Source organism: Saccopteryx bilineata, chromosome 1 (genome assembly GCF_036850765.1).
Source record: "Saccopteryx bilineata isolate mSacBil1 chromosome 1, mSacBil1_pri_phased_curated, whole genome shotgun sequence".
NCBI classification, from domain to species: domain Eukaryota; kingdom Metazoa; phylum Chordata; class Mammalia; order Chiroptera; family Emballonuridae; genus Saccopteryx; species Saccopteryx bilineata.
Window position 1 is genome coordinate 383,842,968 of NC_089490.1, and position 25,235 is coordinate 383,868,202.

General features: G+C 38.5%; 1 protein-coding gene across 8 annotated transcripts in view; it reads right to left on the reverse strand.

Annotated features, from left to right (window-relative positions):
- Positions 1-25,235, reverse strand: part of LRRC4C (leucine rich repeat containing 4C) — a 1,282,290-nt gene that overhangs the window by 24,998 nt on the left and 1,232,057 nt on the right. For 7 of the 8 annotated variants that reach the window (XM_066251306.1, XM_066251307.1, XM_066251303.1 and 4 more), the window contains one exon: positions 5,843-5,894. The gene's annotated coding sequence lies outside the window, so the exon portion shown is untranslated. Of the gene's footprint in view, positions 1-5,526; positions 5,594-5,842; positions 5,895-25,235 lie in introns of all 8 variants that reach the window. The other variant, XM_066251304.1, reaches the window with a different exon arrangement.

A 25,235-nucleotide genomic window follows, 5' to 3' on the forward strand; every position in this document is an offset into this window, starting at 1 on the left:
CAGGCATGTAGTGGGTAGGAAATGTATGGAAGTAAACATGAGTGTAGCATAGAGATATGTACAAGCTGACTTCTATGAGGAACATTCAATAAAAACCAGTGGGACAGAAGGTGCAGGGAGTAAAATAATGGCAGATTGTGAAAAATAGACACAAGAATTAAGATTCTTCATTAAATCATGGGATGGGTTTTAGGGACTTGATTTTCCTCACTTTGTTGGAAGGGAATAGGACAATGAGAAAGTATTTCAGGAAAAGCAGATTTGTAATAATATGGACCATAGAAAGGGAAGAGTGCACATTTACACCTAAAGGTCAACTAAGAAATTATTTCAATAATTGAGGTGTGCAATGATGAGAGCCTGGACTAGGTGCTTTTAACTTAAAATATGGACCGATAGGACATAATTTTCATCTCTATTCTTCAATATTCTTTCTGTGAGACTCCTTAATACTTTACCAGCTTCTTAGATTCGTGACCCATCACTGGATGCTCTGACGTCTATTTTGGACTTCCTAAAACATGAGAGCAAAGCCTGCCCATCTAGTCCTGGCTCCTACTGATGATCTCAGAGCCACTGCCTTCCAGTTTTCAGCATGACTTAAGAGTTTAATAAATTCACCAAAATGACCCATAAAAACCTGATAAGAAAACTCTCTCTAATTGAGTCTGTGTTTACGAGATCTGAGCAAGAGGAGGAAACAGAGTAGACTCTTAACTGTGATTTCCAGGCAACTGTCATTTAATCAGAATTCAGATAGCAGGGATGGCCTCCTAATTAGAACTGGAACTGCTTTCAAGTAACCTCAACACTGTTAACATTGCCTAATGAGGAAACCTTGGTGATGACATGTCAGATAATAGAAAAGACTGTAATCGGTGATTTCTTTGTTTCCCATTAATGACCACAGAAGAGGGAATTATACGGTGAATGCAGACATTTGGAAACTGGATTCTTATTTATTTACTTAAGGCAGTCCTCATTTTGCTTGGTGCCATGTTAACCATAGTTCATGCATATTGGAATCAAGCCCTCCTTTTTGGTAGTTCTTTTACAACAGATTTGCACTCAGTTACCATGGAACCTTACAAAATGAGGACTCAGTTCCAACACGAATTAGCTTCAGTTAACACAGTACCATGCAAAGAAGCAACTCCCTCTATTTTCCTGTATTCATTTGCCTACAATGCATTATATTCCAAAATAAATCATGAAAAAATTCAGGAATATACATGAAAACAATAAGAAACTCAGTCCCCTGTGGTATCTTAATAGGATAAGGAAGTAGGGAAGCCTGTGTATGTCCCTATTTAAGCCATTAGTCAACTGCTTTTTTGTTGGGTTGGATAATGAAAATTACCTCTTGATTACTTCTACCATCATCTTTTTTTATTCTCTAAATGATGCATTCTAGAAAAAATAATCCAATTGAAGAAACACAAGGCTGACACTATAGATCGATATTATAAATGCTAGATGACATTTATGCAAGCTACCTAAGCTTTCTGCACCCTTTATAAAAGTGCAGACAGAACATGTATTTCTCTTTCTATGCTAAAGAAATATGGAAAAGATAAAAAGTTTAAGCAAAAGTAAGTGTGACAAAAAGTAAAATCCACAAAATAAAAATATAGAATGTGATATGACTGTCACTCTTAGACTCCTCAGTTCCATCTTTTAAGCTCTAATTGCCATGTGAACAGAAAAATGGAAGGCAGATAGAGATGTAGGCAAATCTCTAAGATCAATCATTGGCAAACTAATTTTTGCCTACTAGTGAAGTTCAATCCACAACCTGTTTTTGTCAATAAAGTTTTATTGGGAGAATTACACACCATTTACATGTATGTATTATTCTATGGCTGTCTCACAGTATAGCAGACCTGTGTAGTTGTGATAGACTATATAGCTCACAAATCCTAAAATACCTAGTTCTTTTCCCTCTATAAAGAAAATGTGTTGATCCTGTTCTAGATCATTTAAAAAAATTCCCTTTTTTAACCATTCTCCTCAGCCTCAAATTTACCAAAACGATCCATTATGGCATGAAAGGAAAATATTAAAATTTCTATTCATAATCTGTTTCATCTAAAAAATAAGAAAACGTTTAAGACTCATGAATTTGTTAATGGTGCCATGTTCCCCATAATGTATGTGAGGAATGCTGAGCTTAAAAGGGATTTCTGAAACACAGAGGGTGGCCTGCTACCCATGACCTGACTGTAGGCTTGGTTTGGAGTACACTGTGAAGTCCTGATATTACGGTGTGTCTGGCTAAGTGGTTTTGGGGATTATATTACTTAGTTTTAACTCAACTAGTACAAAATGAAAAAAAGAGCTTACAGGGATTCTTCCAAAGACAATGCAGAATGCAAATTCTAGTAAAAAAGCAAGCAGAAACACACAACAAATAAAAATGGTAAAGCTAATATTTCTTCTCCTAGCATGAGATTTTTGAGGCTATAAAATGATTATAATTTAAAGACATGTTCACTGTGATTAATCCTTTATACATTACTCTGTGCGTATGTGGGTGCACCCATGTATGTGTGTTTGTGTGTCTGCTAATGGTCACATTCTTCAGCACTCATGCCCCGTCACACCCTGTCCTAGCTACATAGTCTCTTCCAAATTCACTAGGTGCTCACCAACATCTCTGGCTGATACTTGACGTTGTTGAGTCTTTTTTTTTCCCACCACAGCTTTCTTTTTCAATAAGACACATTAAAGTATTGTATAAAATCAGTGCCTCATCTACCCCAAGACTGAAATTTGTAATTCCACATCTCCCTTTGACTCCTGAGAGAACAACTTGAAAACAGGGCTATGACAGATTTTGCAACTATCCTTTTCTTACTTCTTTTCCTCCATCCTTGCCAAAATTTTCTTCCTCTTACCACTATTAGAAATAGGAATTAAAATATGCTGGATTTCAGCCTAGGGACCCAAAATAAGAACAGACTTGGAGAGCTTTAATGATAAGGCAGACCCTGGAGAACCCAGGAAAACATTCCTTACAGAGAGATCTTGTCAATAACAACTTTTAACCTCCTTTCTGCTAACCTGTAAAATGAGTGTGATGTTACCTGTCTTTCCTTTATCACTGTTATCAGGATACCTTGAGATAGTGTATTGATTGTGAGATAATTTTAAATTATGAGTATTACGTTTTAAAGACTGATCATTTTGCACTTTGAACCCATTGGAAAAACAAAACAATTCAGAAAGGTAGGGGAGGGAGGGAAACGACAAAAATTAAAATAAAAAAAGGGATTTCTAACTGGCATACACTCTCGAATACTTTACAGACACAATTTTACTTAGTCTTTGTAACAACTGCATGATTTTTCAACTAGATGCTCTGTTAGTTTATCACTTACCCCAAATCACACTAGCAGTAATTGATCTGAGGTCTGTCTCAATTGACCCCTCTTAACCACTGCACGTATGCGCACAATTTCTAGCTTTGGATAAATGATTTACTCTTTTGGCAGCTCATTCTCCTCATTTCTAAAGGAATGGAGGGGAACATCACAATCACAGGGCAATGGCAACATCATCATCTCTTATCCTAATAAAACTCCATTTCTTAGAAGTGCTTATATTCGTTTTGCCTTTGAGAAATCAAGACAGAGCATTGAAGCATTCCTCTGCCCAAGCCTTCACAGCCAGTCGGCTGTGGGGCCTGAACTTCAACCACCAGCTCCAGATCCGCCCTCCTGCCCGGCTGTGAATTTTATGGGATTAACTAAGACAACCTAAATGAAATTACATATCCGGCGCACAGTAGGTATACCATATACAGCATGTGTTTTCTTTCCTCAGTGAACCGATCTTTGCTCTTGGAGTACAATCAGCACAATGACTTTTTGCTCCATTTAGAAGTCTGAAAATTAGGACTGAGGAAAGACATCAGTCTGGGTTGACTAAATCGAGGCGAAGCTGTCGTTGCGGTATGAATGCGGACTGTAATGCATAGACTGCAAATTTTCCACTGGCTTTCTCCTTGCCAGCCTGTGCTATTTGAGTAAACTTCACTCTCAATTCTTTTGTTTTTGAAGAAAAACATTTCCAGCTAATAACACAATTACACTTAAGTATCAGAGCTCATTTTAGTATTATTGCATTTGTTAAATCTAACTGAGTCCAAATTACTTCCTCATTGCTCATAAGAGAAGGGGAGGAGGAAAATGAAGGGGAGAGGACAGAGGTGGGGAGAGGATGGTGAGGGCCAAGGATGGGAAGGACATCTACACAGTAACAGAGAGGAAAACAGAGATCTGTCAATTCTGCATATAGCCTTAAGTCCAATAAATGTCAGTTAAACTTGCTGCCCATGGTTTCTATGGAAACCCCTTAAGTTAAGAGTGGAACACAGACATTTTTTGGACTGCAATTCACAAGCTGTTTATTTAATTATGATGCAACATGAGACTGTTAAGGAAAAAACTATTATCATACTGTTAGCATTTAGAATTCAACAAATAGGTATGGCAAAATAAAAAAGTTAATCTCTCTCTTTTTTTTTAAACTATTAGCTTCATGTGAATTGCATGCAAATAACATGCATCTCAATTTTACAGGACTTCACACATTATTTCCCACAGGCGGACCCCAAATTAGCTAAATAACATTTGTGAAATGGGAGTTCTGCAGACCAGTTAGACCCCCCTCCCATGCCCAGTGAACAAAGCCAAGGTCACAGCATATTTTCAAGTAAAGCTAGGAGAGCACCAAAGTGCAACACAGCTGAAAAAGCAAGCTCTTTATTACCCCATACTTCATTTGTGAACAATAAATAGGTCTCTGGTGACTCCCTGTTTTATAGACATTTGAATATAAAAATAAAGAAAATAGCTTCAAATTAGCTTTTGCCTTCCAAAATAAACAACTACTTTTAGGGAATTATTCCTGGTGACCTGAAGAAAATGATTAGAAGTCATCATTTCTCTGTCTCTGCTAATTGGAAAAGGGTTGCTTAGCCTTAATTTGGCCACAAGGAATCATCGGATCAATGGATTTATTCAAAACCTTGTTCTTTAACTAAACAAACACATAGTGTCCACTTACTATGTATATGTCAGGCACTGTGCTAGGGTCAGGGGAGGCAAAAAAGATTAAACCCCACTCCCAACTTAATTACATACTTTTTAAAAAGAGAATGAATTGATTTGTTGATAACTCTTCATAGAGGGACAACTGTGGCTCATAGGTACTAGACTAAAAAAATTCCAGGATCCTGCCTTTCAGGATATTACAGTTTAATAGAGACAAAACACACTTGATTGTAAGTTGCAAAGCCGGAAGTCAGTGCTTTTGCCTACTGCCTCCCAATCTCCTCTCTATGGCTATTTTGCTATGATAGGAGGTAAGAGTGTTTGTGGATATGACATGATTGGCTGCAGAGGGCGTGGTAAGGACGGAGCTTCAGAGCTGGAGAACCACTAATCCAGCTCTGCCCATGAGCCACCATTACCTTTATAAAATCTTTAGCCCTGAAATATGATGGGAGGAAGAGGTACTCACAAGAGAAGAGAATTCCAAGGATAGCCATCGCTGATGTCAAGCTGGGAACATATAGGCTGTTTCTAAACTGGCAAAGAGACACACACAAGAAGTTTGCAAGTGTGACTCTGAATATGTCTGTTCTATTATATTGCAGCCTATTTATTAAAGTTCAGTAGTTGTTTGCAGTAGCTGGGTGTCCCACAAGTTGCTCACGCTAGCAAAGCCAATCATTGCTATCATTGGAGTGGACACTGCATAATGAGCCTCTTCACATTCACTGACACTCTGGTATTCAGCATATTGTGGGAAAAATTTAAAATGAATCATCACCCACCTAGCTCTCCATTGTGGTCTCCATGCTGTAAACAGGCAATGTGTTTGACAATCTAAAAAAAAAAAAAAAGCATCCATCAGTATAATTCAGCGCATTTCTCTATCTTCTGCTACTGCCATTGCCACAGACAACACTGGTGATAATATTTCTTGAATTGCCACTATATATTAACATCCTCCTGGGAAGAAAGCCAAAGCAGCTACTTTCTCCATTGGCCATTTTGAACAATGCCTTGTTTAATGCCAATTAAAAAAAATGCATTTGGTGTCAGAAGATCTGCAGTCTATACTTGGTTTTGATTAATCAGATGCATGACCTTAAGCAACTCAGGATTTTCTCTCTGTTCCAGTGCCTTGATCAAAACCATGTCTGAAGATCAAATGAGATGATATATTTTAAACATGGGCAAGAAATAGTTAAACAGAACATTCTGAATTACTAAAGTCAAGCAACATGTGAAGTGGTTGACATAGGGCTCTGGCCAGTTAGCTCAGTGATAGAACATTGGTGCAGCATGTGAAAGTCCCGTGTTTGATTCCTGGTCAGGGCACACAGGAGAAGCGAGCATCTGTTTCTCCACCTCTTCCCCTTCTCTCTCTTTCTCCCTTTCTCTCTCTCCTCTCTCTCTTTCTCTCCCCTACACCTCTCCTTCCCTCTCACAGCCATGGCTCAAGTGGTTCAAGCAATTTGGTCCCCAATACTGAGGATGGCTCAATGGCCTTACTTCAGATGCTGAAATAGCTCAGTTGCCGAGCAATGGAGCAGTGGCCCCACATGGGCAGAGCATCACCCTGTAGGGTGCTTGCCAGGTGGACCTTGTTTTGGGTGCATGTGGGAGTATGTCTCACTGCCTCCTTGCCTCCTTGCCTTTTAATAAAAAAAAAGAGTTTGATGTAGGTTTCTGCTGCAAACTCTAATTGGGTTTTTTTCCCTACATCCAAAACCAAAGGAGATGCTAACACCTCTCTCCACCCATCTTTCATCCTACCCTTACTGCATTCCTAGCACTTCTGTGGAAATAGCAGATTAATATTTAAAATCTGAGACTAAGGGCCACATGGTACTCGAAGCAAAAAAATACAAAGAGGTAGAGTTGGCATTTTGTAAAGCATGAAGTAAACTAAACAAACGTTAATTCCAACAAATATAGATCTTTACAGGTCAGACATATGGTTGGTGCAAACTGCGCAGAATGAAAATCCTGATAGAAAAAGCCCATGCAATTAGTAATCAAGATCCAGAAACTGACATGGATATTGAAATCACCAAGAATTCTATCAGGAGTGGGATTGGAGTGAACAACAGGGAGGCAGGTGTTAAAATCTTCAAGGAATGAGGAGGAGTGAAGTGTGGGTAGGTTGCTGACTCCTCCAAGGAGGTGTTAACAGGTGGTGCAGTCTGATGGTGGAAGCTCTAGGGCTGAGTGTTTTACTGTGTTAGGCGGTTTTGTTTGAAACAGGTAATGTAAATAAAAATGTTTCTTAAACTTCAAAGTCATATACCATGAGTGAATATCATTATTATTACACAAGTAAAACTGAATAAGATTAAAATATATATATCTGAGATTGATCTGTGAATTTTTTTTATCATAAGTTTAAAAAAAATGTGTAACCCAATCTTACAGATAGTTTCCCCAAATCTCACGGTTTCAGGAACCATTAACTACCCTTCAACAGAACATGTAAAATATGAGCTATAAGTTAATGTGCCTGAGATTTATAATAATGTGAGAGGACGGCAATGGGTAATGATAAGTGTGTGTAGAGGAGGGTAAGAAAAAGGTGGGAGGTGAAAACTTATGTCCATGGTTAATCAAGCAGCCAATTCTTACTTCTCATATTAAGCAAAAGTTAGCAGCATTCAACATAGTGATCACTCTGGCCTCCTGCCCGTGGCTTCTCAATTCTCCTTTTACATCATTGGTCACTATGCTCGGCCTCCATCATCAGTTCTGCCTTATCTTTGGGCCACTAAACCTTAAACTAGGGGTCCCCAAACTACGGCCCGCGGGCCGCATGTGGCCCCCTGAGGCCATTTATCCGGCCCCCGCAGCACTTCCAGAAGGGGCACCTCTTTCATTGGTGGTCAGTGAGAGGATGCATCCTGTGCTCCTGGAGTACTGTATGTGGCAGCGCCGCAAAGTATGGCGTCACTTACGTACAGTACTGTACAGTACTACTTCCGGTGATGCGAGATGCATGCGTCATGGCTCTGGAAGCACGTCATATCACTTGTTACAGCTAGCAGTGACAAATATGGAACCGGACATTGACCATCTCATTAGCCAAAAGCAGGCCCATAGTTCCCATTGAAATACTGGTCAGTTTGTTGATTTAAATTTACTTGTTCTTTATTTTAAATATTGTATTTGTTCCCATTTTGGTTTTTTTACTTTAAATAACATATGTGCAGTGTGCATAGGGATTTGTTCATAGTATTTTTTTATAGTCCGGCCCACCAATGGTCTGAGGGACAGTGAACTGGCCCCCTGTGTAAAAAGTTTGGGGACCCCTGACTTAAACTGTACCTGGATTCAGTTAATTGACCTTTTCTTATCTATACTTGTTCTTTAAGTGATCCCCGAGTGGCTTTAAATGCCATCTACAAACTAAAGACTGCCAACAGATACCTACAGCCAGCAGTGAAGACTTGTATATGTATATGCACCTTATTCCCTCTGTATCTTATCATCTTTATATCCTGTTGTCTATATATTGAAATTCATGTACTGTATATCAAGACTCATACCAACTCTTCTCACCTCCACCACTACATCCTAGTTCATTCTTTCTCTGTAGATAATTCAACTGTTCCAAAGCTGGGTCCAATACCTGGTGACTATTATGCCCCATCTTCAGTCTTTTCTCTACATCGGGAGGGATTTTATCAAAATGGAAGTCAGATCACCCTCATTCTTCTGCTCAATGTTTAATGGCTTTTCATATCACTCCAAGTAATAGCACACAGACGTTAAGTTGATAAATTTCATCATTAGAGGCAGTAATTTTGTGACTTGGACGAGTTCTATAATACTATATTTTAGACTTCAATTTCCTCATCTGTAATGTGAGGGTGAAAATAATAGAGCCAATTTCAGAAGGTTCTCTACTTTAAATGAGGTGATGCCCATAAACCAACTAGCCTGGCATCCTGTAAGCTCTCGGAAATAGAAATAATTATTATCATCTGAGAAAGTTTCACCCATTGTTTATTAAGCACTGCTCTAATTGGAGAGTGGCTAAACAATTTGCTCAGTTTTATAAAATGATTATCTGATTCTAAATGTGCTTTTCATCCCCAAATACATGATCAATCCTGGACATAAGAACACACATATCACAGATTAGAAAATCTTCTCATATACATTATTTTATCTGACCATCTCATATATAGGTGGTAGGCAGAAGAGATTATATTCTTCTATTTTGCAGATGAGAAAGTTAAAGTATAAGGAAGTTAAATAATATGATTAAGCTTAAAAAAAACTTTTAACTGAATATAACAACTGTTGATACAAGAAATTAAATCTTTGGAGTTCTAGGCTAGTACTTTACCTAATATATGACATTTTAACATGAATTTGTTAAGGGCGAGAAGGAGGTCCTTATGTTATGAATCCTTCCAAGGTTCTCTATCTTTGAAGGAACTTATTTTTTTAATGTTGTCCTTTTAGCACATTGCACTATTACTTCCATATGGGAAAAATAAAATAAATTATCGAGCAATTATAAACTATTATGTTAGTCATTTACATTGTTTTATTCATGTGTCTCTCTGCATGATTTAGACTAATTGCCCTATTGGGACAGGCGCTATTCCATCTTATGAACATGCACAGCCCAGTTACTGCTATGTAGTATGTGTTCAGTGTTTTTGAATAAGGGAATAAAATACCTTATTTGATTATGCGCCAGAAAAAAACAACAACTGAAAATAAACCTGCATTTGAATCACACAATCAATTAGCATGATTGAGCAAACCTTGTAAACTTGTTGTTTTCTGTCAACATCTGTGGGTATCAACTATTCATATACTTAAAAAATAACAGTTTTCTAAGAGAGAAAATGATTTTAGAAATGCACAGTTTGGCCATCAAATTCAGGAATTTATGGAAATCCTTTTCAGTTTCCTACCAGTTCTATGAACTTTTATGTACCAACCAAGGAGAAGAGTTAACAATTTTATTTCAGTGGAGAGTCTTATAATGTCCAAAATTCAATTATGGAAGAAGAATTAAAAATAAAATATATGTGGGAAAAAATATGTATGTGAAATCTAAAATAATCAAATAAATGAATAAACAAACAAACAAACAAAGCAGTAACAAACTCATAGATAGAGAGCATTTTGATTGTTGCCAGATGGGAAAGGCGTTGGCGTGAAAATGATGAAGGGATTAAGAAGTACAAGTTGGCAATTCCAGACTAGTCATGGGGATGTAAAGTACAGCACAGGGAATATACTCAATGATATACGAATAACCATGTATGGTGCCAGGTGGATAATAGATTTATCAGGGTGATCACTTCATAAATTATATAAATGTTGAATCACTATGCTGGACACCCAAAGCTAATATAATATTGTAGGTCAACTCTAAGCAAAATATAAAAATTTATTTTTAAAAAAAACCCCAATCGCCCTGGCCGATTGGCTCAGCGGTAGAGCATCGGCCTAGCGTGCGGAGGACCCGGGTTCGATTCCGGCCAGGGCACACAGGAGAAGCGCCCATTTGCTTCTCTACCCCTCCGCCGCGCTTTCCTCTCTCTCTCTTCCCCTCCTGCAGCCAAGGCTCCATTGGAGCAAAGATGGCCCGGGCGCTGGGGATGGCTCTGTGGCCTCTGCCTCAGGCGCTAGAGTGGCTCTGGTCGCAATATGGCGACGCCCAGGATGGGCAGAGCATCGCCCCCTGGTGGGCAGAGCGTCACCCCTGGTGGGCGTGCCGGGTGGATCCCGGTCGGGCGCATGCGGGAGTCTGTCTGACTGTCTCTCCCTGTTTCCAGCTTCAGAAAAATGGAAAAAAACAAACAAACAAAAAACAAACAAACAAACAAACAAAAAACAAACAAACAAACAAAAAACCCCAATCAACTTTTAAAAAGAGAGTCCAGTATTGTAGAAGGAGGCAGCATGGAACCACCAAGAGAAAAGGATAGCAGCATGATGGTCAGGTCACTAATAAAAAACAATGTCTACATTCCCATAACTAGATCCACCTTTAGACTTGAGATTTTCTACAGTGAGAAACAGCAACACCATAAGCATTAAAGTCTTAATCAGTAAGTACACTTTGAAATTTGTAATTAAAATATTAATCAGGTCTCCCTACTGTAAGCATCTGATTATAAGATGCTTATTTCACATATGAAATAAATCCTTGGGAAGGTAAGGGCCCTATTGAGCCATTTTTATTTTTAAATTATTTATGTACATTCAACTTTTCTGTACTTGGTTTGTATGCTGTTGCTACCATGAGAGTTAATCTCTAGATCCCTCACCTGGTTTTCAATACAATATAGTGGAATGGTGAAAAAAATAAAAATAAAAATAAAGCCTGAATAAGTACATTCAGTACTGGGTGAAAAGGGGTCTTGTCTATTAATTACATGTAGGACGGTCCACAAGACCAGAATAGAGAAGTTACCCTCTTGCTCAGCCATAGCCTAAAATACAATAATATAGCCATTTGCAAGTCAGGGAAAGTTAAGGCATGCATGATGTTTTCTTTTCATATAGCTGCTCAAATATTATTACCTCTCCATAAGTCTATTCTGACTTGCTCCTTTGTCATCTGACCTGCCCACAGAGATAATTAGCCACTTGCTTACTATTTTTTCCATTATATTCTCTTCATTTCACCAGTTACCACCTTGAGAGAACCAAGACCATATCCTATTAATTAGTACATTGCCACTGCGGAGTGCTATGCTGAGCATACACAGGAAATAAAAAATAATAATAATTAGAATGTAGTGAATATCTGAATATAGACATGGATGAAAATAGATATACTATTAAAATACCTCCTGACTGTTAGTGGCACCCTGGTTTAACACTGGAGATCAAGATGTGTGAGAGGAGGAGATGCGACACACATACAAAAGTGTGTCCTTGACTTTCAAATAATGTCACCAGGTCAACCCCCTGCTCTAACCGATCTAAATCTCTGGTCTGAGAGAACACATGATCACTGTGGTCTGTGCAAATGTGGCATTTATCTTCATGAGTGCAGTGGTGAAGAATGAATCAGGACTGGCACAGCCATGAGTGACTTATCTCTCCTCACAAATGAAGATGAATAGCACAAAATAGCAGCTGCCATGCATTATACTTACTTATTCCACATTTGCGCCTACAGAAACATACATAGAGAAGGCCTTTTCCTCAACTTGATTGTTTTTTACTTTCAACATATACAGCTTACAAGAACAACAGAGAGCCTGAGGGAAAGTCAGAGGGGAGGAAAAATGCTAAAATACCTTCTATGAGGCAAATTATGTGCCCCGTGAGAGGATAACTCAAATGACCCGATCTCTGGGATCTCTAAAATGGCTGCAAGCTTCAAAACAAGGTTTCCACGGGTCTCTGGCTGCTGTCATTAAGCTAATGCTATCAGAAAGTTACAAAAACCTCCTGAGGATACTGCACGAGGGCACTTTCCAAGCTGTTGAAATTTCCCGAAGATGATGGTTCTATCAGAGTGGTTTCCAAGACTTCATGGTCATCCAACAGATGGTCCTCCTGGTTGACTTTATTTTCAGATGATATTAAATATCTTCAAATGATATGCATTTATTAATTTCTTAGTTGAACTAGAATGTCTTCATTAAGCTGCATAAATAATTGGTGAGGTGGACAGCATACAAGAGGTTGAATACTGGCATTACCAAGAATGGCCTTTCTATCTAGTCCTCATAGTTTGATAATGTGGTACTCGATGTCAGCCAACCATTGGCTATGGCTCTTCTAGGTTCAAATGTTGTAGCATATGAGATCATTTTAAGCTATTATACTCAGTCTGAAACTGGCCCTGTTGGGAACAATCTAGTCTCTTATGTGTAATTCACTAGAAAATATTTGTCTAGATTTTCAGAAAGCTAAGTCTTGTTCTTGCCAAAGTAACTGGGAGTTGTAGTATTTGCCTAGAATTGCCCATACCTGACTTTTCCCCAACGTTGTTGGGCCTTTTCTCCACTTAGTAGTGGGCAATGGATCTCCATCTACAGGCAGAATAAGTTCTGGCCCTCTACTCTAGCCTTATTCTCACAATCATGAAAGCATTGTTTCAGATTTAGTTCTCATCTCATGTTCTGGTAGGTACTCTATATGCTGTAGTACTTTGGGAAATATTACAAGTTTGGTCCAAAGACCATAACTTTATGTTTGAGATGTCTTAGGGAATTTCCATCCTCTTTTCTGTCTCATTATAGCATATCTAATAACTCCGGCCTTCAATGACTTAGAACATGGTTTTTTCCTAAAGTTCTAGATATCCAATATTACCATCTTACTCCCCTGTAGCATTAAAAGCCTCTCTGATATTCATCTTAGTCAACATTAATTGCATGCTTATTAAATATACCAGGGACTGTGCTAGACACTCAGGATTCAGCAGTGAGTCAGGCAGTGAACAATGAAGCATGGAGCTTCCCTTTTAGGAGAGAAGATATTAAACAAACTAGAAAATCTCAGGTAGAGGTAAGTATTGAAAGAAAAATAAAAGATTGGTGACATAGGGAATGACTAAGAAGGAATATTACACTGATTTGGTCATGAAAGACTCCTCTGAAAAAGAAATTCTTATGTTCAAGAGCTCAGACATAAAAAAAATCGGGGAGAAAAATATTATTTCAGGCAGACAGAGCAGCTAATGTAAAGGCTTTGAGAGAGTGTTATTGTCTAAATGTTTCTGTCCCTCCAAAATTCATATGTTAAATCTTAATTTGTAATGTAATGGTATCAGAAGGTGGGGTCTTTGGGAGGTGATCAATTATGAGTGTGAAGCCCTCATGAATGGGATTAGTGCTTTTTTAAAAAATAAGGTCCAGCAAGAACCTTTGCTTTCTTTGCTATTCTTACAACTTTCAAAATGATACCCTCTCTGTTAGTCTGGTCCTTGTCCTTGTTCCAGGGACTGGTTGTGTCTCCTCTAACTTTACTTCAATAGATTGCTCTGCTCAGTGACCAAATCTTGTTTCAAAATAAGACTATTCCAGTTCTTCTCCAGTCCAACACAGTCCCCTGGGGCATCCAAGAAAAACCTACATGACCTGGTTATATAGCCTAATGATGGTACACCATCCAGGTCATACCCTGAAATGTCAGAAATACCCGCATTTTCTTCAGGTCAAGGTCACTGGAAACACATCTAACAAAGTTTCAGAGCCTCATTATACAATTATTGTCTCAGTGGCCTGGTGTGTTCTGGACTGAAACCTCTATACAACGATGGCTTTCAGATTCTTTTCTACTTTAGTTAGGAGCCTTTTCTGAATACACACAGGGATTAACTTAATCAAAATCATACCAATTCTCGCCGTTTGAGGAAATGCTAATTTCAAGTCAAGTATAATTTCTCTCCCTCGTTAGGTTGAAGTTCTGATAAAGAAGTGAGCCTTAAAGTGTTCTGAGCACTTCACGGAAGGTAGAGACAAGCGGACAGCAACGTGCTGCAGTTTGTAAAGTGAAGTCTCTTGATGAAGGCTACATTTTTTGTGCAGAGCAGCTATTTAATGAAAATGTGGCTGGCAGCCTATGACATACCCTTAGATTCTGGGAGAGGAACAAATCGACACAAGAGCCTTATCATTATTCCTTAACATTAGCCTGTTCCCCTATGAGCTGCTCCCATAAGATATCCCAGAGTGTCTGCATAGTATTTCTTCTGGTAAGTGCCTGCCAAGCTTATTTTTAAATAAGCTCTCCTTTTTTTTTTTTCCAAAATAATTTCAACATCAAACACTACATGTATCTGCAACTATATTTTTAATTTATCAATTATGCTGTGTATTTCATTCTTTTGTCCCTGAAGAGCAAAGCAAATGTTAGGATTTGGTATTTCTAAACCAGTAGTAACTTGATTCAGCCTTATTTCAGCACGCTTAAAAAACAACAAGGAAACACATGGCCTGGCATGTGAAATTTGGCAAAGGGGAAGAGGGGCTGCTGCTCTCTGGCTGTGGATTAGGACATATTTGCATCCACAAGAGCTTTAATGCAATCCATCAAAGTGGCAATTGTGTAGAAATACAGGTCACTGACCTAATATCCATTGGCAAGTGGAAGGATGTTGTAGATGCTTATACTGACATTCGGCCCTATTCTTAGGTTGGCTGTGTTTAAATAAGGGCTGCTGTCTTCATCGTCAAGCCTGTATCAAATCAATTGTGGGTTAAACTTACAAAAAGAGTGGAAGAAAAAAAACCTTCTAGTTGATGAATATTCATTTCTTTACTCATTAATTTACTCATTAACTGAATATTTTGCGATCTTTAAGTTACTTAAACCTGATTGAGCATGAAATGATTAAGTGGGAATCGAGCAGACGGTGGAGTTGGGGTAGATCTTAATTATATCACACTGCAAGGGAGGAAAGTCTATACTTCTTGTATAAAGGAGAAATCTACTTGCAGATGAAAATTTTCTCATTGATTTTTTTTCCCCCCACACTCAAGAGTCTAAATTCCTCCTCCCTTTATTACTGCTTGGAGAATCCTGATCAGGACAGAAGTATCAGACATTGAAGAGAATTTTTAAATTGGAGTTAGAGAAGCCATTCCCAGGTTAATGAGCACAGAGCAGCAGGCACTTTGAAGAGTTTATTTGGAGAAAGGAAACGTCTGCAGAAATCAAGTGATTAAGATGTGATACTCAAAGCGAACTCTGAGCGGTCTCATTAGCAGAGACTAAGAATAATCTACAAATGTAATAAGAGCTCTGATACAAGGTCACAAACATCCCAGTGCAGGCCAGCTGGGTGGGACCCACTGAAGAGGAAGACAGGAAACCAGATTGGATCAGATCAGGAAGTACTCCTTAGAAGAAATGAGATTTTCTTTCTATGTCTTAAGGAAAAAAGAATCAGAAGTGTATATAAAATTTTCCATTGCATATTATTCATAGTTCTCCAGATGTGCTTATGTATATTAAAATGTACATATTTTTGTTCCACAATGTAGATTCAGTCCTTCTCAATAATTCTAAATAACTCCTAGATAAAAGGCACTTTCTCACAGATTTTTCTCCGTGAACTTCCATGAAAAAACTTTGTATTCATCTATATATTGTGACTCATCTTCTTTCTTTAAAATGACATTATTTGTTTTTCTCTTTTCAAAACCAAATGAATGCCTTCATAAGCACATAAGGTTCATGAGTAGCAGGACATTGCATAGCTTGTTTGCTTTTATTTCCTGGGCCTAGAATAATGTTTGGCACATAAGTCACTCAAATAATTATTGAATAAAAAAATAAAGAACACTTATATCATCATACAATCACTACCTGAATTACAGCTCTTACATGTTGTTATAGAGAATGTAAGAATATTGAAATAGAGCCTTTCAGGCAAGGAACCAAGGCATGGGATAATACATTCCAAGGAGAATACACATTTACAATGGAGGTGATCATAAGTGATCATACAGCTCATAATCTCTTAAGCACATCGAAGATATAAATGAACCCAAGAAAGCTCATGAAGATTTCTTTGGAAAGAGTTATCTGTGAGTCCCACTCCTGATGGATAGGATATCATGGGTAGTTTTACATTCTTAACCCTCATCTTAGTAGAGCGGGGCTTCAAGAAGTTTATTAGAGGAGGAATTTTGAATGAATTGTCAGTGGGCTTACCATTCACCTATCCCAAGGAAAAGATTGCAGAGCATTCCTGCCCTTTATACAAGATTAGAGACAGGGCTCTGCGGGCAGAGTAGAGTACACATAGGAGGGCGATGTATAAAATTCATCTTAAAAATTTCAAGAGTGAAACAATAGATGTTGAATACATACACACACCAGTTTCCTAAAAGAGTCTTGAAGATATTTTCAATCCTGTGAAAGAGGGTAGCCTCCAGAAGTAAACAGCTTACCAAAGGGAATTTGAAAGAACTTCTGGATGCCTAGGGGTTGAGAAGGGAGTCAGTGATGTGTTAAGGAAGAAAGCATTACCTTCAGCAAGGCAAATTCAAGGGAGAGTGAGAAAGGAAAGATGACTCACCAAAGAACACAGGCACAGGAGAAGCACCATGAAAAAGTCAACTTAAAATTTCTGCAAACTCAGACACTGATGTCAACTTAAGGTAGTACCAGGAAAGTAAGAGCTATTCTTCTCACATCTTACTTATTTTCCTTAACCATAATGAAACAGAAAATAATCAGAATGAGGAATAAGGAGATGAAAGAGGAGGAGAAAGAGACTAGGTTACAATATGGAGAAGAAACTGGTCATGCCCATATCCCAGCCTGTGACTTCAGGCTTCCCATTAATAATTAATTGGTCCTGTGTTTGGGAAGGCAGGAATCTTAATATTTATATAAGTACAAAATTTTGAATATTATATACTATGCATATTTCAAATACTAACCACAGCATCTTGTATTATATAAATATTGAAAGTTTTCATCTCGGAGCAGAAGTAAAACTAGTCCCAGTAAAAAAATTTTAAATGAGAAAAATAAAATCGTCTTATATGACTACATCCACAGTTCAATATAATGGTTACAGTAATTTTACTGATTTTCAAACTCTGAAATTTCACATAAACATCCCCTCTCAAACTACAAATTTTAACCTGATTTCTGTCTGGCTATATTTCACATTTTGTTTGATAATGAAGACAATAGAAGTACAATTATTAACTTTAGAATAAGGTTCCCAAACTGATACATTAAAATTATATTTTATTCGGCAACAGTTCTCAATGTTTAAATATTTTAAAAGTGTCTTTTATTTCTAGAAGAGCTCATGAAAGAACGGTTCATCTAGGGTTATTTCAAACTTAGAGGCAATTAGCCTGTCACATATTCTGGAAAGAATATAACTCAGTGATGGAAAACTCTTAGGATCTGGGAAAATAGTGATGTGTTTGTGTGTGTGTGTGTGTGTGTGTGTGTGTGTGCATGCGCGCACGCGTGCCTGCTCACATGTGCAAGTGTTTTGTTGGGAAAAGGTGTATACACGATAAGATGCAGAGGTTAGGAAAATACAAAAGAACAAATACATACTTTGGGTAAAATAGAAGGCACTAAAAGATATTTTTCGGCCCTGGACAGTTGGCTCAGGGGTAGAGGGTCAGCCCAGCATGTGGATGTCCCAGGTCGATTCCCGGCCAGGGCACACAGGCAAAGAGACCATCTGCTCCTCCACCCTTGTCCCTCTCACTTCTCTCTTTCTCTCTTCACTTCAGATACTAAAAAAATGGCTCCAGATGCAACGAAACAAGGGCCCCAGATAGACAGAGCACCGCCCCCTAGTGGGACTGCCTGGTGGCTCCCAGTCAGGGCACATGTGGCAGTCTATCTCTGCCTCCTGTCCTCTCACTACATAAACAAACAAAAAAAGGAACATCGGATTTCGTGTAATAAAAATCTGTCAGCTGATCTGACTGGCTAAAATGTTGAAAAACAGCCAATTTATGTCTATTAATGTTTGTAATATTAATTTAATGTTTGCAACAAATATAGGCTCTTGTTGGAGCCTATATTTAAAGTCTAGCAAGCTAAGAGAAATCCAATTTAAAAGCATTATTAATTAACAGAAAAACAAATATTAATTGCCTAAGTTATGTGCATAAATTTTTCCTTAACTAGACATCTTTTGTTTCTACTTAGCTGTTCCCATACCATCTGACTTAAAAATATTGCCACATAGTCTATGTTCTGTTGGAGCCACAGAAGAAGACAGACCTCACTGATATTGTGATATACATAAAGGTTTTTGTCCCTTTCCTCATTGTTGACTTGTGATCCTAAAACCATTGCTAAGGGTGAAGAGATGGAAAGCAGAAGCAGAAAATAGAGGTAGTATGTTTTCCGTAACATTTTCTGCCTGAAGACCAGGAAAACTCTCCAAAGGTTGTACTTTGGCTATTGTTGGTCAAAGAAGTTTATAAAATATGGTTTTTGTATTTGCTCGCTTATAGTTCGCATTGGGGGCTGGACAGCTTCAGGTATATGTGGTCTGTGAAATTGCAAATTTACCTTCCTGCTTGGGAAGGGCCATTGTTTTGCTAATGTTTGTTGGAGGAGAGGTTTTCTCCAGAAAGTTTTTGAAAAGAGAGAGCAGAAGGAGAAGGAAGAAACCATGTTTTTGCAGGGAGAGCAGAGAGAATGCAGAGTGCTGAAGAAGAAGCCAGTATGTGCAAAGGGAGAGAGGGTATGCAGATGGGGAACCAGAGGTGATGGGCTTTGTGAGCTCTACTGAGACTGGTGGGGTTTTTGATTCTAGGAAAAACCAAAGAAGAGTCTTCTGGTTGTGGAACTTGAGAATGTGTCAGTGGCTTTGGGAGCCCTGAGTGAAAGGGACATGTTTTCCCTGCCTATTTGCTTGTCGACCGGTATGAGATTTTAATAAAAGTATGGCCCACTATTTTTTAGCTCCACTGTTTCTTTACGGTCTGTCTGAATCTAATGAGAACTTGCCTGTGAATAGCCACAATGGCAGCGACTGCTGGCCATACAGCCATGAACTCAGTTCGCTAAATATTCTTGAATAAGTGCAAATGGATGATGGATCATATTCATAGTTCCAATTATTAAACTTCCTACTCATGGTCCTGGTCATTTTATTATCGGAACACTGGTTCAGAAAAAAAAAAAAAAAAAAAAGACCGCCCATTTGACCGTTGTTATACCGGAAGTAATTTCCATCCCCCCCCCCATTCATTGTCTCATCTCCAGCGATTTAATCTTTTTTACTTTCATTAGCTCATAAGTATCTCAGCTGAAAACTCTCTTCACTTTTGCTTCCCATTTGCCACTTTTCTGTGGGGAAAAGGTTAAGGAAAAATAGAGTCTAATAATTTTGGGTACAGAATGAAAGAAAGAGTCAGAGATACAACAGAAAAAATAAATTGCTTCCTTGAGGCTCAGGGTGAGAGGGAAAGCAGGGAAGCACCTGTTGGCTGATCTCTGACCTCTCTTGAGGGCTGAAACTTCTTGCCAATATGCTAGGAGTTAGCAAGTTGCACAGCAATTATGCTTCTGCCTGGGTAGTACCCCCTCCCCCCATTAGATAGTGAGCTATCTGAAGAAACCGAAAAGGTTTTACTGTTTTGTTTTGTTTTTCATCTTTGTAGCCTCAAGTATTTCTGTTTATGTCCTTTCTTGTTTTGTTGTTGCGTTCATTAGGGTCAAGTACTGCGACAAACTCTTTAGGTAAGCTATGTCACTTACAACCCTGTGATGATGAGGAAAGGATGGCTTAACAAGGTTAAGTAACTTGGTCAAAGCTGTTAAGTAGCAGGAGCAGGTTTTGTGTCCAAGCTGTCCAAATTCAAAGATGAGGCACATTAACTTGAACTTCTAAGCACCACTTAGAAAGGCTCGAATGGCTTTTACTGTGATCTTTTGCATGAAACAGGATTTAACTCCCAACTTATTCTTAGCCTTTCTGGATGAGATGTTCTCATTTGCGATCTCACCTCATGTACAAGCTCCATTATCCCCTTGATCACGTCCACTACCTATCGCTTTTGTCTTCTGTCTTCCATTACAGTTTTGTTAAAGGGCAGCAACCATACTGCACCTAGCCTTGATTAAGCAGGCATGCCATTTGTCATGGAGTTAAGCAAGAGAAGCCCTTATAGCGGACCCCTTAAGTCACTGCCTGGCATTTTTCCCAGAAAGCGCAGTGCATCTTATTCATGCCCCATCCACCTTACCATGTGCACGGATATTTATACCCATTAAAAGGTTCGGATCTATTCTGAACCGAATTATTTAATATGGCGTATAGAGAATGATAGTTTTACATTATTTTGAAGGTTTTGATTTTAATAAGGATTGGCTCTCTTTCAAAGGGTTTATGACCAAGTGTGATGCATTTCAAAAGAAGTCAGCGCCTCCTTTGATATTCTGAATCTCTTCTTATACATATTGGAGGCAAGGGTAAGTTAATATAAACTCTCTGTTAAAAAAAAAAAGCACTGGTTTGTATAATGTCTACACAACAAAGCCATTTGGTGGCCAAGGTATCAAGGTTATAGATTAAGCTGTGGTGGATTCCAGTCCTGTGGTAGGATGTGGAATGAAAAACAATCTTACTCACATATTTTTATCTATGTGCATGTGAATATGGATATATTCTGAAATTCAGTATGTGGCATATGAATGGAACTATAACTTGCTATTAAAATCAATACATCTGATGAATAGAAATTGATTTACAACAGTGTAACAGCAATTATGTGTACCTGGTTAGAAGGATAACATAAAAAAAAGGTAAAGGAATTAGCCAAAAACTATATAAATAACACAGATACAGACAACAGAGTAGCAACAACTGGAGGAAAAGAGGGGTCGAAGTTGTTGGAGGTGGGCAAAGGTTGGGAGGACAGAAGGGAACAGAAAGACTTTGCTTGGAGTTGGTGGAGGGTGCATGATGCAGTGGGCAGATGGTGTTATATTGAGTTGTACACTTAAAAGCTGTATGGTTTTGCAAACCAATGTTATTCCAATAAATTCAATTAAAAATAAAGAAATTTCTTAGTTGTGGTAGGCACAATTCTAAGATGATTGCATGTTCTTCCCTATCTTTGAGCAGTAGTGGGACCTGCAACTGGCTTCTAACCAATAGAAAGTGGCAAAATTGGTGGGATAGTCACTACCTCGATTGGGATACATTTTAGAGGAAAGCTGATGGGAGCTCATTCCAATGAATACATGCCATATGGCAAGGGACCACAAATGGTCTCTAGCAGTTGAGTATATGGGGCCAGGCTGATAGTCAGCAAGAAAGCCAGGACCTTAATTCTAAGCTACAGGGAACTGAATTCTGCCAATAATTACTTAAACTTAGAAAAGAGCCCCAAGCTTTACCTCAAGCCCAGTCAATGCCTTGATTGCATCCTTTTGAAACCTTGAGCTGAGGGCCCAGTGAAGCTGTGTCCAGAATCTTTTCCCCACAAAAATACATATTAAATGTATGTTGTTTTACTTAATATAATTGTAGTAATTTGTTGCCCAGCAATAGAAATTAAAATATTCTTTTCTACTTGTTTCCTGTAATTACAGGGGCCACATTTCAATCACTGGCGAAAGTATCTTCTCTCAAGAATTCGGCGAAACCTTAGAAAATATTCTTTGGGGGAAAGCAAAACCCTAAATTAGACATTACAGCTTGTGAATTAAATGGACATACGTATGTCCAGTAATGTTGAATAAAGAATGATACCCATCTAATAATTAAGGCATGTTACCAAAGCAGGGCAAAAATATATTTCTCAAGAAACCTTAAAATTATAAAAATAAAATCACCCGCGAACTAAATACACACACACACACACACACACACACACACACGCGTGTTTATTAAGAAACCATGCCTCATACAAATATAAGGAATTTATTCTGTTGTTGGCAAAGGTAGGAAAGAATATGAAAATAACATGACATAACCAGATGTATCATTTTACTTGTGTATCTTGATGTGTGTCCATGTATGGGTCTGCATGTGTTATAATGATAGTGGTATGTGTGTTTATGTGTACACAGATCTTTCTGTCTGTATGTATAATCTGTGTCTATGTTTATCTGTGTATGTCTGTGTGTATGCCTTTATGTTTGGGTATATGTATTGTGGGAGTCTTTGTGTGTATCTTCAGGGGGAGCAGGTTGTGGCTATGTGTCTATGTGGCTGTGTGTGAGGAGTTCTGGAGAAGATGAACAAGAGACAAATAAAGCTCTCTAAAGGCCTTTATTAGTATTAATAAAGAATCTATAAAAAATCATTGACTATGGACTCTAAAATCAGGTTCTAATTCTGTAATATATTAGTTCTGTGGCTTTGGCAAACTGCTTCAGTTCTGAGCCTGTTTTTTTCTATAAAAATAATGAATTAGAGCATAAAAATTAAAACTATCCCACTGATGGTAGGAGCATATACTGGTATAACCTCTTTGGAAAACTCTTTGGTTGTCTTTAGTAGGGCTAAACACTCATGCCTGATGACCTCACAATTCTAGTTTGAGGTATTTATTACTAATACAAATGTGTACATGTGTTTACCAAAGGCACACATAAGGTTTATAGCATTGCCATTCAGTTCTTGTAAGACAAAACCAGAACTGTTCCAATAATCACCAACAAATGAATGGGTAAGGATAGTATATGCACCCAATGGGATACTATAGAGAAATGAAAATGAGTAATCTATAGTCTCACAACATGAATGAATCTCATACATATAATGTGAACAAAATAAGCTAGATACAAAAGAGCTTTACAAGATTTATGTAAAGTATGCAAACAAGTGAATGTAATCCAAATAAGCAAAGATAATGTAGGTCCTTGGAAGTCAGGGCAGTGATTATCCATGGAGGGGGCACAAGGGGACATCCAGGCTGGGGACATTTGTCAGCTTCCTATTGTGGGCACTGGTTAGCTAAGTGGGTTCAATGTGTGAAATGTCGTGGACATGTATGCTTCTGATATGTGTATTTTTCTTCTTAGGATAGTAAATATTAACATAAAATTTTAAAAAATCCTCAGTGTCAGACAGTTGTGATGATCAAACAGGACGAGATGTATGAATGTGATCCGAGTAAGTTGCAGCATGGCAACCTTGTAAGAAAATGGTTTTCCAACAAGGAATTCATTTATGGATTATGACCTGTGTTAAATAAAATAAAATAAAAGAGAAAAGAAGAGAACATATCAGTGTATTCTACTCTGGAAATAGCATATAACTGGAGTATAAATGTATTTGTTCATAACAGGGTTGAGATGTAAGTATATTTTTATTATGGGTTGTAGACAAAAAGGGTCAAAGTTAGGATACAGGGTATCTAAAATATAAGTCACATAGAAGCACCTGGGTTCACTGAATGGCCCAGCACTATGACCCCTTGGACTTCACTGATTCCGCGTGAATGAAGTGGAGAGGAACTGCGATGGGGGAATCTGAGTGCAGTTAGAGTACTCTCGCTGTGTATTCATCAGTAATGCCAACCGCTGGCCTGGTCACTCCTGGCCATTTGCCAGGAGACACACAGCTTTTCACCCAGTCTATGTCCTAGATTTCTGCAAGATGCTCCCCTCAATGGGGAAAACTGCTGCACATGGACTGACTCTGTTTCAACCATGTTTCTCGGTAACACTGTAGCAGACGTAGTGGGCGGCAGCACTGTGTAGCAGTGCAGGCAGGGGATGGAAAATATTGCTCATTTGCATATTCCCAAAATAATGGGATGAGGCTAATAATTAATAGCAATTTTTGTATTTCTTGATTTAATTAATTTCAGCTAAGTTGTTTGTAAGCATGTGATGTTCCATTTGGGTAAATGTGTCAATGTGAAAATTAGTCACTAATACAAGGCATTAAGGAAGATTTTTTTTTTAAAGGCACCAGCAGAAGGCGGGTCCAGACAGTGAGACACGTCTACCCACAGAAAGCCCTGGTGGAGAGATTCCATGACAGAGCGTTCCAGAGAGGTGGTGGGAAAGCAGCGAAGGCAAAATAACTGGGTATAATGGAGAGGGTGAGATTTAGCACTGGACCCTGGACCGATTCAGGTAGAAAAGGGGAGTGGGCTGAGCTGGGAGCCATTTCACTTCAAAGGCATAATGCATAATATTCTTTTCCAAGGAAAGGAGATTTGAAATAAAGAAAATAAAAGAGTAAATGTGTATGGAGAGAAACCTTGTTTTTACCAAGGAGCAGAGGTCATTCCAAGGCTCTCGGCAAAATCAAACACGAACTAAATGTTATTTAAAGAAGGGCTACATAGAGGGACGATGACAAAATGTGCAAGCTCATGAAAGACTAAAATTTGGGGGAAAAACTTATTAGGATTGGAGTCAGGTGACAAAGAGAAAAAAGAAAAGGGATTCGGAGTAGGAATGCGCGATGGGAAAGTAGCAGACATGACTGGGGGCTGATGAAAGAGAGATTCTTTTGGGTTTGCTCTAGTTTGGGTCCAGATCTACTGATCCCACTCCACAACTGTGTAGATGGGTCACATTTAATAGAAGGAAAAGGACCCTGAAAACCTCCACAGTATGCAGGGGCCTCCCTTTGAGCTTATAAAAGCTGGAAGCACAGAGCATGAAGGTTCCCTGCCTTTTCCTTGGCCAGCAGCTCCTGCTACGGGAAGGGTCAGATGGGAAAGAGAAACCTCCTATCAGAGTGAAGGATCATAGTCCTGCTTTGCTAATTAATGGCCCTGACTC